The 16326-nt window shown below is 36.8% G+C and overlaps 1 pseudogene; it reads right to left on the bottom strand.

The window, feature by feature from the left end:
• Positions 1-16326, bottom strand: part of LOC125137472 (protein mago nashi homolog) — a 72858-nt pseudogene that overhangs the window by 27614 nt on the left and 28918 nt on the right.

Below are 16326 nucleotides of genomic sequence, written 5' to 3'. Positions count from 1 at the left end.
CTTGTTATTTTCCTTACCTCCCATTTGTAATTTTGCATTGCTTTGTGGAGCATCCATGACACTGTTAACTTTTTTCCCAAACAAATAGGGTCATTTACTCTAGTTCTGCTCCAATAGCTTGAAAAGTCCCCATTAAACACCCAGGTATCTTCCTAATTAAAGCAGGTACCTGACTCTTGAAAGCCCACTGGAAAATTCCACTGATGTTTGAAACTTGGGGCAAATCAGCAATGAGAACTTCTGCTTAAGCTTTTTTAAACTACAAAGGTTCTTAGAATGTGAGCCAAGTACTTAACTGGTATAACTTTTCCAAAGAATTCCAGAAGTGACTCTTATCTTCTTAAGTTGATGAATCAAAAGATATAAATAAGACTTTATCTTAGGAAATTATCTCTGAAAGCTTACTGCACAATATTTTGTTGTATAAACAAACAGTTTCAAAGGAAAAACCATCCTTAATTAGAACAAACTTTAGTGCAGGTATTGAAAATGGTCTATTCTGAAACCCTTAGAGAAGCAACATCTCAAGTGGTATCTTTATTGTTATTAAGTATACATGACCTATGGCATAATCTTGGGTATGTTCCCCTTAATGGAGAAAACCAATTGCTTTTGAGTCACCTCTTCACCATGGTAATCATAAGAAATTGAATATAATTCAAGCAATACTTCTAAATAGTTTGGGAAGAAAAAAAACCTAAAATTGGGTAAAACTTTCCTAAATATTTCACTCCTCAATTTCAAAATATCTAGAGATAAATTTTAAAAGTGTCTTGGAAATTCAGATGCAATAAATTTCACCTAAAAATTTAAGGATTATAGTTTTGTCACAATTGTAGCAGATAAGCTGATTCTTTGTGAATAACCAAAAATTGATAAAAATCAATAAACATTCCCCAAAAAGAAAGACTACAAGGCAATGCAGTTGACCTTTTGACTTGCCTGAGTAATTGACCTGAGTAATTTATGAGGTCTTCTTCATCTCTTTTAATTGTTCTGTTAACATGTTGAGATATATTTTGTTTTGTTTTTCTTATTTGAAATTAAACAGCCATAACCAAATGAGTCATAAACCTAATATTTATATCTTTATCATTTCTTTTTTTAGTATGAGATAATAATTAAACAATTATATATTGATTTAGCATATATTTAAAGAGACTAAAGGTAAGAAAGTATACTAGAAAATGTGTTGAGTTCAGCTCGAAATGTTACATGAATTAAGCAGTTTTTTTCCCCTATATTCCTTTAGTCTGCTCATTCATTCATTATGTAAATAGGCTAAACCTGTTTAGAATAATATACAGAATAAGTTATCATGTATCATCACTGTTATTATTTTGCACCTTGTTCTCTTTACCTGTCATAAGCACTGAGCCCCCTGAGCTGTCTCCAAGGTTGAGGAACAGTGTATTTAGACTCTGTGAAAGAGGGGACTGCTAAAAAGGAGGATTTTATCAAAGGGGCACATGGACCTCCCTAGAGGATAGACTTCTTGGCATTATGACTTCCTCAAGTTCTCAAATTGTGCTGGTGACTGACTGAATCCTCTATGCTGCCTGGTCTCTAATTAAAACAAGATGTCTGATATCAGAGGAAATGAGTTCTGGCATGAAAAGCATTTCTCATTTCCTTTGGACATTTGAGACTTTGAGTTGTGGCACTCCACCTCTGGTGATTCAGTGACACCATGCATTTAAAATAATACCCACTCCTCTCTTTGTAATATGGACTCCAGTTTAGGACATCATTTTCTTATATGAAAACAGCTATGACTACCATGATAAAATCTGCTTTGTTATAGAATTTATATGAAAAGTTTTAAAAATTTAAACTCATGTATAATAGAAGGCTTCCTATGACATCACATCTGGTTAATAATCAACAAAGAAATGTTGATGCAAATTATATAAACCTATTGGTACCGTAATCATTTATTCTAAATAGTTTGCACAAGAACAGTTAATGAGGAGGAATGAAGGCATTAGTTTGGAAGACTTGGAAGAGATTTGACCTTCTTGTTTCTCTGAGCCAACGAAACAGGTCATCTAGATATATGCTTACTCAGGACTAGAACATCTATGGGAGAAATCGATTCCTAGAGGATGAGATTAATTTGCAGCATGTCAAACTCTAACACTGCAAATTTGCCACAGGCATGGGATCTTTTTTCACGTATTTTTACTTTCTTTTATCCTTAGTCTGAATGTTCTGCCAAGCATTTATTCAGTATTCATTAAATTGATAAATGGTCTTTAAGATATTTTCTACAACCAGTCTGTAAACTCTGCTAAAATAGCCTTTCCCAGAATAGAGAGCTATGAAAGGCATTGGAATGCCAATCAAATTTTGAGTCAGTAAAAAAAAAAAAAAAGTTAGATGCATTTAAAGCTATAAATTCTTCTGTCTACCAAAGACAATTTTTCTCACCTTTCCTTTGGATTTTTTAGTTGTCTTAGCTGAAAAATGTGTATATTAAAATTGTACAAAGATAGTAAAGTCAGTGTGGGGATATACTGGAATTACACTTTAAATTTAATAATTGACTGTTCTTCATGGAGTCACCATGACAAACTACAGAATCTAGAAAGCATGTTTTTTCCTGTTGTTTCACTATGTTTCCTTCAGTGCAGTTTGATTTTTATCAATAGGGTGTTGACATCATTTCCTTTCTAAGTGGCCATTGTTTAACTCTGGTGGACAGCGGCAGGAAGAAGGCAATATATTTATTTATATAAAATGTTCTAGTCAGGAAAATACTTTCTTGGGTATTTTATTTCCTCATTTTCAAATGCAAGGTTCTTATAAAAAGATAGTGGCAGTGTTTTCATTTAACACAAAAATGCGGTCATTTGTTTCTGTTCATGGAGCTTTTTCTTACCTCCATATCACTTTTGATAAACATGTTTTATTTTGGGATTTACTTTTTATCCTCCCCTAAATTCCAAAAAGTTATCTTGGCATTAGGATCCCCTGAAATTAAAAAAAGAAAAAAAAAAGAAAAAGACAAAAATCAAATACACTCATGCTTAGTGAAGATTGAGTTGTCTTCCATAATTCAACAGCCTAGTCTTAGGGCAAATCCAACTAAAATGGAAAGGATTATACTCTGAGTTGATCAAAAGATTGGAGGAGACTTGGGCTTTCAGTTTGACTTAGAGGCTGAGTTAGAAAGCAGCTAGAACAGAATAATAATGAAAAAGTATATGATTCTCTGAAGTATGCTTTAATCCCTTTTATTCTTCTCATTGCCATGGTCTTTTTTTCAGAAATGGGGTTCAGAAAATAAGGGCAAAAATGTGATCTTTTGGATCAGCTTAGAGGCTATTTCTCCTTATAGCTTTAATGATTGGGAGATAATTCTTTGAGCACTGGTAAATCTAAGGTTAATTTTTTCAAATAATAATATTAAACTTTTACTGATACCTCATGTGTTATAGTCACTCAACTATGTCCTTTACATCAGTCATTTTATCCTCATAACAACACTGGGAGAGGTTGGTTCAATTTATCAACCCATATCATAGGATGAGAAACACTCAGACTTGCCTAAGATTATGCAGTTGGTAAATTGTAGAGCTGGGATTTTAACCCATCAGCCTGACTTCAGAGTTTGAACTCTTAAAACTGTTTTACCGCTTACCTAATGTAAGACACTATTCATTGAGTAGTTCATTGAATAGTTCTCAGTGAACACTACTTTAAGTATATTTAAGAGAACATGATGTAAAAATACATGTGCTTCCATTCTCACTATCCCTCTACCTTTAAGAAAACAAAATATTTATCACCAGAGATCCAGGAACAGTGCTAAGCCTTAGAGACACAGAGATGAATCATACAGAGATCTTTCTCGCTTACATCTCAAAGCCTGGTGATGGAGGAAACTATATCCTTATTTGTGGGATTGTATGTTTTTTTTAAAATAACTGCAGGTTCATTTAAGATAAGAAATTCAAATAAGTTCAAGAACACCCGTTAAATAACTTTACATGTGACCAAGTAAAATCTTACCTTTATGTAATAAACATAAGTGATGTCTGTGAACGATTGCACAATGATAAATTATTCACAGTGTTCCATAAAGAAAAAGTCTGTGCCATTTCATCAAGCAGACTATAATATCTGAGTGACAGGTGTATGGTAATTTTGGTCCCTATAGCATCCTAATTAACTTTTCCATCAACTCAGAGTCTCGATGATACCACAGGTACTGACACAGTAGCCTTATGATGTGGGAAGCATTGTAACTGAACAGGGAAAAAAACCAAATAAACATAGGCTCAAGGATCAGAATGTAGTGTTTTCATACCACTCCTGCCCTTATAAGTACTAGGACTTTAGACTGTGCCCTCATTTGTCAAAATATGGATACTGTCTACCTAATCTTAAAAGTAGGTAGTTTTAAGATTAAATGAGACAGAAGTAAAGTACTTACAATATAAGGGACTAGCACAGTGGCTGTCATAACGTGAGCTCTTAGGGAATACAATCTCTTTTGCTAAGCCCCCAAATCTTTCATTATTCATGGCAACATCTAGGCTGGCTTAGTAGTCTCTACAAAGAATACTATTTTTACTGTCGTAGCAGAAATATATTTAATGGGGATGGTATTACAAAATTAAAGCAGACTAGGCTCATATCTCCTGTTTTGTGTTCTCTCCAATGCCTGGAGGAGAGGCTGTCCTCTAACCTCCTGCCATTGAGTGTCTTTCTGCTTGAATTTCCTAATGAGAAATGGGTATTCAGCTGGCTATTCCTCACTTCCAGAGAAGGTGGACAAAGACTCTGTTTGGGTGTTTCCTGTGCAGATACTGTGCCTATGAGGAGAAAATTTCAAAAGATTTAAATTAAAGAGCATACACCCTACAGAAACCCTGGCCTAAGGCCCTCACTGGGTCATTTTTTCCTTTGTCTATAACTGACATATTCTTTAGAAGTTTTAAAATACATCTTCTCATGAGAGTACAAACCCAGAAATAGAAAATATCTTGCTTAGAGCTTGGTGTGCAACGCAGGTGTCCTCATTCCCAAACCATCATTCTTCGCGAGCCATGCAGCCTCAGTGATGTATACATAGCTGCATACAGCTGGGCAGACTTGGAGCCTAATCCCTGTACTATTCACATTTAACAAGATACCAGCCCAAGGACTTTGAACAATCATATCTATCTTTACTGAGATTTTCCCTTTGGGAGTTCAGAGGCTTTATAAGGCCCTTCATTCAATACAGCCTCTTAAATATCATCTGGAGACATTTCACCCATCTCCAAAGTTTAATTTCCGTGAACAGAGCTAAAATTGTGCCCAAACCGTACCCTCAGTCCTCATGTGTGCGACGCCTCACCCTCACGGCCATTCTTCTCCATCCCCTCCATTTAGTCCTCACTCATAACTTGTCCCACTCCCTCTCATAGGAGAAGTCACCCTTCTCTGACAAGGAACACTTCCTTTATAACCAGGGGAACAATGTCCTTCATCATTTCATTATATTGACTTATATTTTTGAATATTCCATATTTCAGCTCTCTTCTACAAACTCTTAAATATTAACGTGGAAAATAAAACAAGTCAAGTAATTATTTTCTCAGGAATGGTCAGGGCAATGTAGGTTGTTCCAAGGAAATTCCCTCCACTGACCTGGAGCCGCTAAAACCTCACTCTGAATCATTGTTGACAAAGAAATAAAACACAGATTCTAAGAGTATAGTCAGGGTTCCTAAGGTAGTACCCTGGGAGTCAGTACAGCTGGGAGAAAACTGTTTTCCCTCTCTTTTGTGGGGGCAGGGGGGGTGCGTCTGAGGTATGCAGAAGTTCCTGAGCTAGGGATCAATCCCACACCACTGCAGTGACCTGAGCCTCTGCAGTGACAAATCTAGATCCCCAGCACATAAGCCACCAGGGAACTCCTCTATTTTTGCTTGTCTTTCTGTTTGTTTCCTCTGCTAGACTGTGAGATCCTTGAGGGTAGAACTGTATCTTATTATTTGGTATTTTACCTAGGATAAATTGGCCACTCACTGAATGTTCAGGAAGGAATAAATGGATGAACAAATGAAAATCCCTTTGGAAACTAAAAATTTTGTAGTTATTGAGTACAGGGGAGAGCAAAAGGAGAAAGGATTGCCCTCACAACCCACCTACCCCAAGATGATGGCAAGAATCTGAGTTGAGCAGTGTTAAAGATATCCCTCCTTCCCAGACTCAACCCACTCCTCTTCCTTTAAAAATCCACACCGGGACCAGAGTCCCAGCAGTGCCAGCTCATTCACTGTCAGGGAATATCAAGGCAGCTTTCCTTTGTGGTCTGTGGTTAGAGATAGCAGAGGCTCACAGACCCCATTTGCCTGGTTCAGGGCTGTAATCCCTTTTGCTGGCCTCTCAACTGTGAGGACATCCCTCAGCAAGGCCAGGGGGGAGCCTTCATGCCCCCTTTTCTCTGCCGCTTGTTTCCCATCCTGGACGGGAAGGTCTCCATCACTTCTCTGAATAAATAGCTGGTCTACCAGGCCAGCAGGTCCTTTAGATTTTACACATCATATGGTGCCAAGCAGCATAAATTTGAATCTCCCATACCTGATCTCCCCCCTCCTCTAGCTTCACCATCGCTAAATAACACAGGGTCTTTCTTTACATTGGGAGCTGCCAGCTGTGCAAAGGGAGATTAACTGGCAGCTCTCCCAGCCAAAAAAGCTCAATAAGGATGAGAGCCTGATGATGAGGTGGGCTATGGCTGTAGCACCTAGATTACAAATCCAGTTTGAAAATTGCAAAGGTGCCTTAATACCATAAACAAACACTATAAACTTTTAAAAAATTCCATCTTCCTTATCTGATTGAGGTTGATCCAGGTTATCTCAACAGCTAAGTGGCAATGCATTTTAAATGAAACAGGAGGCAAATCTAGATACTTTAAATAAGCACAAAAAACAGAATGGGGTGGTGCTGGTACCTAGTGCCTTATCTCACATGCAGTCCCTAGGAAAAAATAGTGTTATTCTCAAAGAAAAATGTTAGCTGATGAGAATGGCCAGTTGATAGTTCTGTGGCCTATAATACTTTATGTACCAAATTTTAGCTTAAAATGCACTGAGATAAATTTGATTTTAAAGTTGAGCATAGTTTGAGTACAGATAAACTAATAAAATATAGCAAAATAACTCCCAATGCTTCTCAAAGTGCTTTCCATTGATACCACAGTGAAAGTGTGATTGAACATTGGATAAATTAATTTGAATTTATAACATCTTATTCCCAAAGAGGCATTCTCCTTTTACAGATGAAAAACTAACAGCTGCATATTTACATTGTGATATGCACTGATGTGATTTCAAGGGTTTCTCACCTGGATACATAGCAGACATACCTGACCCATAGAAATTCCCCAAAACAGGTTCTCTGTCTCCTGTTTTTTTTTTTTTTCCCTAGTTTAAAATTGACAATGCTGGATTTTATACAAAGATAGTGGTTCAATGAATTAGCAATTATCTACATTCAAAGAAAACTGCTCTTGAAGAATTAAATGTATCATATAGTCATTATTGAAGAGACAGAATTCAAAAGCCAGTCATTTTTAATGTTTAACATAATCATGTTCTAATTTAGATTTGTTTATTGTCACTTGTTCTGATTCATAGTCATTTAGATAATATATCACATTACTAATACATTTATAATCAAATATACATCATAAAGAAAACCTATCTACTTGAAAGTAGAATTAATAAAAAGTAAAGATAGCTTTAAATGTTGGTTCAAAGAAATTATGATCATTTTATGTTTTTTAAAAAGTCATTGGAAGCAGAGGTCATTTGTAAAAGCAATTTTGTGCCTTACTCAATGAACATGAATAAAAAGAAAGACACTTGATTTGCATGCACATCAAGCAATCACAGATCACTTAGTAATTTTAGAGAACTGCTAGTCTTTGGTGCAGTAGGAAAATGAGCATCACAATCTTGAATAAAATTCACAGAAATAGTCTCAGGGTAGTAAATTGCCTATAAACTCTCGCCTGGTAAAAAGAACCCCGAATTTCTGAATAACATCAAAGAAATCTGTGTATATCATGAGTTCTCCATCTGAGAGTCTAAAATTGACCTACCTAATCAGTGCCATAATTATTTCACTTGATGATAATGACTTTTCACATTAACTTAATTCTTAGCGCTTATCTTTGGGTCTTTTCATCCCTCCTCTACCTGCTCTAATTTCTTTTAGGACAGTTTTGCCAACTCATATCCCCATCGTATTGTATTAAATTAAAGAATTGTTCACCCCAATTGTATGACATTAAATGATGCAGTAACTGTGCAGACCAGTGTTTCATTAGATCACTGCCATTCCTAAAATATCAACTGGTAGGTCTCCAGCTTTTCCATAATGTTATTCTTCATATTCTTCATACCACCACGCTTTAGGTGGTACAGAATTCTCAGATGTTTTTATTCCTACTCCAGTAAATATTTGCCAGTTATCTGAGGTGCAAAGGCATAATATTGAATCTAAGCCGCAGCTGCTACATCACAGCTGCAGCAACACTGGATCCTTTAACCCACTGCACCAGGCCAGGGATCTAACCTGCACCTCTACAGCGACAGAAGCCACTGCAGTTGAATTCTTTTTTTTTTTTTTGTCTTTTTTTGTCTGTTGTTGTTGTTGTTGCTATTTCTTGGGCTGCTCCCACGGCATATGGAGGTTCCCAGGCTAGGGGTTGAATCGGAGGTGTAGCCACCGGCCTACGCCAGAGCCACAGCAACGCGGGATCCGAGCCGCATCTGCAACCTACACCACAGCTCATGGCAACACCGGATCGTTAACCCACTGAGCAAGGGCAGGGACCAAACCCGCAACCTCATGGTTCCTAGTCGGATTCGTTAACCACTGCGCCACGACGGGAACTCCTAAATTCTTAACCCACTGCACCACAGCGGAAACTTTGATCTTGTGTTTTAAAGGCACTAAAATGTGTGCTATCCTAATCCACAAATCCCATCTCTTGGACTGTTTTCTAAGGCAAAATTAACAGATATGCAAATATTTATTTACAAGAATCCATTACAGTTTTATAGAGTATCAACGTGGATATATATATATATATATATATATATATATATGGCTTCATATATCATGCTTCATTCAAATAATGTAATATGATGACAAAACAAGAGTCTGGAAATATAGAATACAGATATTTACTGGTAAGGATATTTACTGGTAAAACATAAACATAAGGGTGTTTATGTTTTATTTTGACTGATGAGTAGATAATAGCAGTTGACAAATTATTAGCAATTTGTGTAAAAAACTATTATATGTGTAAGGGGAAGTGTCTAAAATGTACACACTAGGAATTCCCATCATGGTGCAGCAGAAACCAATCCAACCAGTATCCATGAGGATGCAGGTTCTATCCCTAGCCTCGCTCAGTGGGTCAGCAATCTGGCATTGCCATGAGCTGTGGTCTAGATCACAGACCCTGCTCGGATCTGGCATTACAGCGGCTCTGGTATAGGCCAGCAGCTGTAGTTCCAATTCGACCCCTAGCCTAGGAACTTCATATGCCGTGGGTGCGGCCCCAAAAAGCAAAAAATAAATAAATAAATAAAATGTACACACTAAAATATTTATAATGTTTTCTCTGAGCAATTTATAAAATGTCCCATTTTTTTCATTTCTGTTTAACAATATTTTTACATTTTTGTATGATTTTTTAAAACATTCTAAAGTAAAAATTAACATAAAATAAGAATTTATTACTGGCATATATGTTCATTATCTATTCATTAATGATAATGAGCAAAATATTTCATTCCTCAGCTAATCTTGAAAAAAAATCTTTATGTACTCCATACATGATATTGTTCCACCTCGATGACAACCACACCCTTTGCTTGTAATGGTCATCCTTAAGTTCTCCTCTTCCAGCTAGTCTCTGTAGAACCATTTATAGGAATTACTGTTTGTAATTGGAAGGGCAGGCAATAGCAAAAGTAGATCAATTCCAAGGAGTTATGAGTATTGAAGGAATTAGCACAAGGAAAATAAAACATATTTCCAGGGCTGTAAGGAAATGCTTCAAGTCTGCCAGCTGTGCTGCAGTAACTCTTCAACATTTTTCAGTAGGAAAGGGGCCACTGTCACTAAAAGCCTTGATAACCAAAAACAGTCCAGTCATCTTAGCAATGAGAGTCCTTTGTTGATCAGTCCAAATCCATCATCTTTATTAGTAAAATGAAAGCACTCCTTCTGCATGTGGTCAGCTTGACCTGTGAAGTAGAGCAGATCATTCTTTCCTCAAGCATCGCTCCATCGTTCCATCCACTGAGTGCTAGACTTTTTCTCATGATGAGACATGTTTTGTTTTTCTAAATCAAATCCATGGAAAATTGATATGTAAATGCTGAGCACTCCTTGCTTCTGCGTGATGGCATTCTTTGTGCAAGACCACACCTTTGGGAATGGCAATCTGTATAGTTAGGTTATTCATCGGAAATTATGTAAATTCTATGAGAATTGGTACCATGTCTTATCTACCACTTTAGCACTGGGTACAAAGAAGACATTCAGTTAATACTTGTTGAATAAATGAATGAAGAGTGAATAATGAATGAGTATATGTATCAAACATAGTAATTAAAAGTGGAGTGTTTTGGAGTTCCCGTCGTGGCGCAGTGGTTAACGAATCCGACTAGGAACCATGAGGTTGCGGGTTCGATCCCTGCCCTTGCTCAGTGGGTTAAGGATCCGGCGTTGCCATGAGCTATGGTGTAGGTTGCAGATGCAGCTCGAATCCCGCGTTGCTGTGGCTCTGGCGTAGGCCGGTGGCTACAGCTCCGATTAGACCCCTAGCCTGGGAATCTCCATATGCTGCAGGAGCAGCCCAAAGAAATAGCAAAAAAAAAAAAGACAAAAGAATAAATAAATAAAAGTGGAGTGTTTTTATACGAGTGGCCATGAAGAAATTCTAAAACATCAAGTAGACTCAATTTTATGTAACCATTTAATGCATGATGAATATAATGTCAGAAAATAACATGGAATATTAAAATTATTTTCTAAAAGGTGCTAGGTTAATAAGATAGAAATTAGATAAAGCAATTTAATCCACATCATTCACCATAAAACAAAAGCCCATATGATCTAAAGTGCCACAGGAAAAAGCAATTAAGTATTTATCAACTCTGTAAAGAAGAGTTAGTGAATATGTAAAATGATAAATACCCAAGCTTCCTAACATGGAAGCAAGCAATAGAAGAAATGCTAAACTAAATAATCAACATATAGGAGTTCCTGTCATGGCTCAGCAGAAACAAATCTGACTAGCATCCATGAGGATGCAGGTTCAATCCCTAGCATTGCTTAGTGGATTAAGCATCCACGTTGCCATGAACTGCAGTGTAGGTCACAGACACGGCTTGGATCTGGCTGTTCCTGTGGCTGTGGCGTAGGCCAGTGGCTACAGCTCCAATTCATCCCCTAGCCTGGGAAACTCTATATGCCACAGGTGTGGCCCTAAAAAGACAAAAAGAAAAAAAAGTAAAAGAAAAAAATAATCAACATACAATGATATAAAAATTCTAAACTATTGTAAGATTTTAAAAGTGGTAAACTTTGTATTTTTTAAGTTCAAATCGATTATAAAATATACTTAGTAAACCAACATATTGAAATGTCTGCAATCTCAAAAATAAGAAATAAATAGAATTAGAAAAAAATAGCATGGCACCATTTTCACCTATTGAATTGGCCATTAAAAACTAGCAGCTAATGTTCTTTGAGAGCATATTAAAAGTGGTAAAGTAAATCATACTTTGCTGATAGCAAAGTAAATTAGCACTATCCTTTTGGGGAAAAATTGGCAGTATGTTTCAAGTACTGTAAAATGTTTGCCTACTTTGTTCTAATATTTCCATTTTGTAAGATTCACCCAATTGAAAATAACACACAAGAAATACTTCTTTGTATTCATTGCATTTTATTTATAGAAGTGAAAACAAAACCATAGCCAAAAATGTCCAAGAATAGAGAAAAAGTTAAGTAATTTTGGAACGCCCATTTAAAGGAATGTGAAGAAGCAATTTTTTTTTAATTTTTATTTATTTATTTATTTATTTTAATGGCGGCACCTGTGGCGTATGAAGTTTACGGGCTATGGATCGAATGAAAACTGCAGCTGCAGGTCTGTGCCACAGCCCCAGAAAAACCAGATCTGAGCCATATCTGTGATCTATGCCACAGCTTGCAGCAACGCTGGATCCTTAACCCACTGAGCAAAACCAGGGATTGTATCCGCATCTTCATAGAGACAACTGTAGGGTTCTTAATCCACTGAGTCAAAACAGGAACTCCTGAAGGAGCAATTTCAATGAGAGTTATGGATATGAAGAAAGCAGAACATTATATACATAATACCTCTGCAACTATGTAAAATATATTCATCCGGAAAAGGTGCACTGGAATATTTTCATATGAGGAGGGGAGGACACCTTTATTTCTTGCTTCCATCCTCTTGCCTGGAATAGAGATTCATGAGTTCTAGAAGCTTCTTTCACCTTGAGGGGAAGGGTAGCACTGAGGGAGAGTCAAGTCTAGAGCTTGAAGTCTGAGGCCCTATAGGCAGTGGAGCTACTGCACCAGTCCTGGGCTGAATACCTCAGATTCCTTATCTCAGCGTTTATTATTTAAGCCTCAGCTGTTTGGGTTTTTCTAATATTGCTTGTTTGTTTTTGCTGAATGCATCGAACTTAATCCTAACCAATATGTAATTTTTAAAAATCTAGAATCCATTCTATATTTAGGATGAACAAGCAATTCCAAGTTCTAATTAAAATTTTATACTAAGTATTAATATTTTTATTCAGAACATACCCTGTTTTTCTGCCCCACTGGATATCATCCATTATTTTTTAAATGTCCTATTTACCAAGGTGTTTACTAAAATAGGAAATGGTACACTGCAATACTTTGTCATTATTAATAGTCATTAAAATCAAAAGTTTTGAAAGTAGTTAATGTAACTCTAATCATTTTTTTCTTGTTTCCAGTTCATTTCTCACCCTAACAATGACAACCGGCCTCTATTTTCAGTTTTTTCTCTTTGCTTCAGAACCGTCATGCTCCTCTCACGGGAACTGACTAACTCTGTTTAGTTTTGGCAGCCACAAAATATGTTCCCAGGACAAACGGCCCATGTGCACTGTGAAGTGTACACAATTCCCAGCTCAGAATAATGCTACATGCTAACAAGCAGATGCATACAGCTGGCTTCTTAAAAGACTTGGCAAAGTTCACTCTTTGTTCAGCTTTCTTACAATTAATCCTTAAAGGATTTTTCTGAATATTTTACACCGGCCTTATTTTATACAAGAATATCTAAACTGAGAAGAAAATTAAATACATACACATGATATATATATATACAATGATTAAGTTCTAGGACTTTTTTTTCACTTGAGCCATCAAAACCTCAGTATAATCATTTTTAGAATTAAATATTGTGGATGGAGTCAGAAATGTTTATTAAAATAAATGCTAAGTCCATAAAATTAAAAGCAAAAAGTAGATTTTATTTTGACAGGTCAGCTAGAAAATATGTGAACATGAAGTAAAGCAAACTTTGGAGAATTTCCATTTGACCATACACACAAAGAATAGCATGTGATTTAAAATATTATTCGGCACCAATTCTGTGCTACATGGTCAAAAGAAAATTGCTTCTCCCTGAGTATAATCTAATTGTAATCAATTAATACTATTCTATTACAATCTATTATAATTCTATTACAATATTATGATGTGTAATTATAATCACAGTTCAGAGAGACAGAGAAAGGAAAGAAGGAAATAAGGAACAGAGGAAGGAGGAAAGAAAGGAAGGATGGGTAGAAGAATTGGAAAAAGAAGATAGACAATGCTATGTCCAAGTAATGTTACATTAATTTCTCTAGCAAACATGTGACTATCTAGTAAATTCGAAAGACAATCATTTTTTGTCTATACCCATACATGCATACATCTACATATATGTATATATACATATGTATGTATATATGTATAATTTTATAAGCTAAAAAAATCTTTTTGGAAGAAGCATAAATGTGTTTATCATCATTTTTAATATATGTATAATTTTTTATTTTATTTTATTTTTTTTTGTCTTTTTGTTGTTGTTGTTGTCGTTGTTGTTGTTGCTATTTCTTGGGCCGCTCCCGCGGAATATGGAGGTTCCCAGGCTAGGGGTTGAATCGGAGCTGTGGCCACTGGCCTACGCCAGAGCCACAGCAACGCAGGATCTGAGCCGCGTCTGCAACCTACACCACAGCTCACGGCAACGCCGGATCGTTAACCCACTGAGCAAGGGCAGGGACCGAACCCGCAACCTCATGGTTCCTAGTCGGATTCGTTAACCACTGCGCCACGACGGGAACTCCATAAATTTTTAAAGTTCTGATTCAAAAATAATTCATGAAGTATTTTTTATTTGGGTAAATTTTGTCAAAATTGTACACAAGTCTGAGGCAATTGATTCTGCAGGATTTTTTCATGATAGAATATTTAGTTAAAAATGATCCACTAGGAAAATGGGTAACTCAATATTGACTCTTTATATTAAACTAGTAGTATAGAAAACAGTAATATATAGGACAGTAAATGAAGAGTTAAAATCACAGGTTCAGGTCAAATGACCTCTTCCCTTAAGAGTCTGTGTTTTTTGTTTTTTTGGGTTTTTTTGTCTTTTTGCTATTTCTTGGGCCGCTCCCGCAGCATATGGAGGTTCCCAGGCTAGGGGTCAAATCAGAACTGTAGCCCCCGGCCTATGCCAGAGCCACAGCAATGTGGGACCTGAGCCGCATCTGCAACCTACACCACAGCTCACGGCAACGCCGGATCGTTAACCCACTGAGCAAGACCAGGGATCGAACCCACAACCTTGTGGTTCCTAGTCGGATTCGTTAACCACTGCACCACGACGGGAACTCCAAGAGTCTGTTTTAACAGCCTGACCTGCTTCCTCTGAACAAACATCACAGTTGGTCATACCTCTAACTTGACACCTGACTCTTTTATCTCACATTGTAATTTTCTGTGTAACTTTACATAGGTTATTGCCCCAGCCTCCTACACAGTTCCTCTCCCTCCAATCTTGTTTCTTTGCACTCTAATGATTCTCAAACTTGAGCATCATTGGAATCACCTGAAAGACTCAAAAACATGAGCCTTTGTCTTCACAGTTTTTGATTTACTATCAAAACTGTGGTGAAATCCAGTAATTTGCATCTTTAATTAAGTTCCCAGACAATACCTATTCTGTGGATTCTGAGAATATTTGTAGTACCCCTGACTGGTCTAATCTTTACTAAGGAGATGGAGAGGGCTTTAAAAGCAAACACCCAAGGATGCGTAAAGAGTTCTGATATCTTCAGGGTGGACTCTGCTGCGTGGTGCTTTCATTCATATGGTACTTCCCTACTGGAGCCTATTTCTTACCAGTCCTCACCTTCACACTCCAGAAACAGTCACGTTCAACTTTACTCGGGATTCTCAAATGAGGTGAGCTTTCTTTCTCTTCAGGGCCTGTATGTCTGTGCTTCCTGACACACTCATTTGTTCCTCTACTTGGTTAACCCATCTTTATGTTCCAGGTAGCAGATTTTTCTTCTTTCAGGAAGGCTTTCTGTCTCCATTAGAAGTGTTGCTCCTATTCATTCCCCTTAGTACTCAACTCCTATTTTAGCCTAGCAATAATACAGTAGCTCTTGACACAATTATAGAGCCAGTAATGGCAGCACTTATTTGTTTACTATTATCTAGCACGGGGCGTAACATGTGCCAGCTGCTCAATAAAAATCTGTGAAAGGATGAATAATGTAATGAATGAATGTCTCGGTTTATCTTTCAGACTTTAAGCTTATAAGAATTTAGCGCTCGAATCTCTGTCTTCTTCATAGCATCCAGATACTTCCTTGCACATGGTAGGCTCTATATAGTGATGATTTGGCTAAAAGAAGAGATGAATGGATGTAGGAATGTATGGAAGGAACTGGGAAGCATGGGAACAAGACACACAGCCAAATACTATTTGGAAAGGCAAAGTAGCAATCTTCTTCTATTTACTAAAACAAACAAAACAAGCAAACAAGCTCTCTGACATAGATTCACTGAAGCCAGCCCATAAAAGGAAAGGAATGGTAAATATGTTATCATGGAAAATTGAAAAATTAAAGTATTTTGTGTGGGTATTCCTTCATCTGAAAGTTCAGGGTTTCAAGACATTAAGCCTTACCAGAAAAGTATTCCCAGAAGATGTATAGGGTGCAATGTACC

The sequence above is a fragment of the Phacochoerus africanus genome, chromosome 10 (genome assembly GCF_016906955.1).
Source record: "Phacochoerus africanus isolate WHEZ1 chromosome 10, ROS_Pafr_v1, whole genome shotgun sequence".
NCBI classification, from domain to species: Eukaryota; Metazoa; Chordata; class Mammalia; order Artiodactyla; family Suidae; genus Phacochoerus; species Phacochoerus africanus.
Note: the sequence above shows the minus strand (reverse complement) of the source record. Positions and strands in the feature narration are given on the sequence as shown.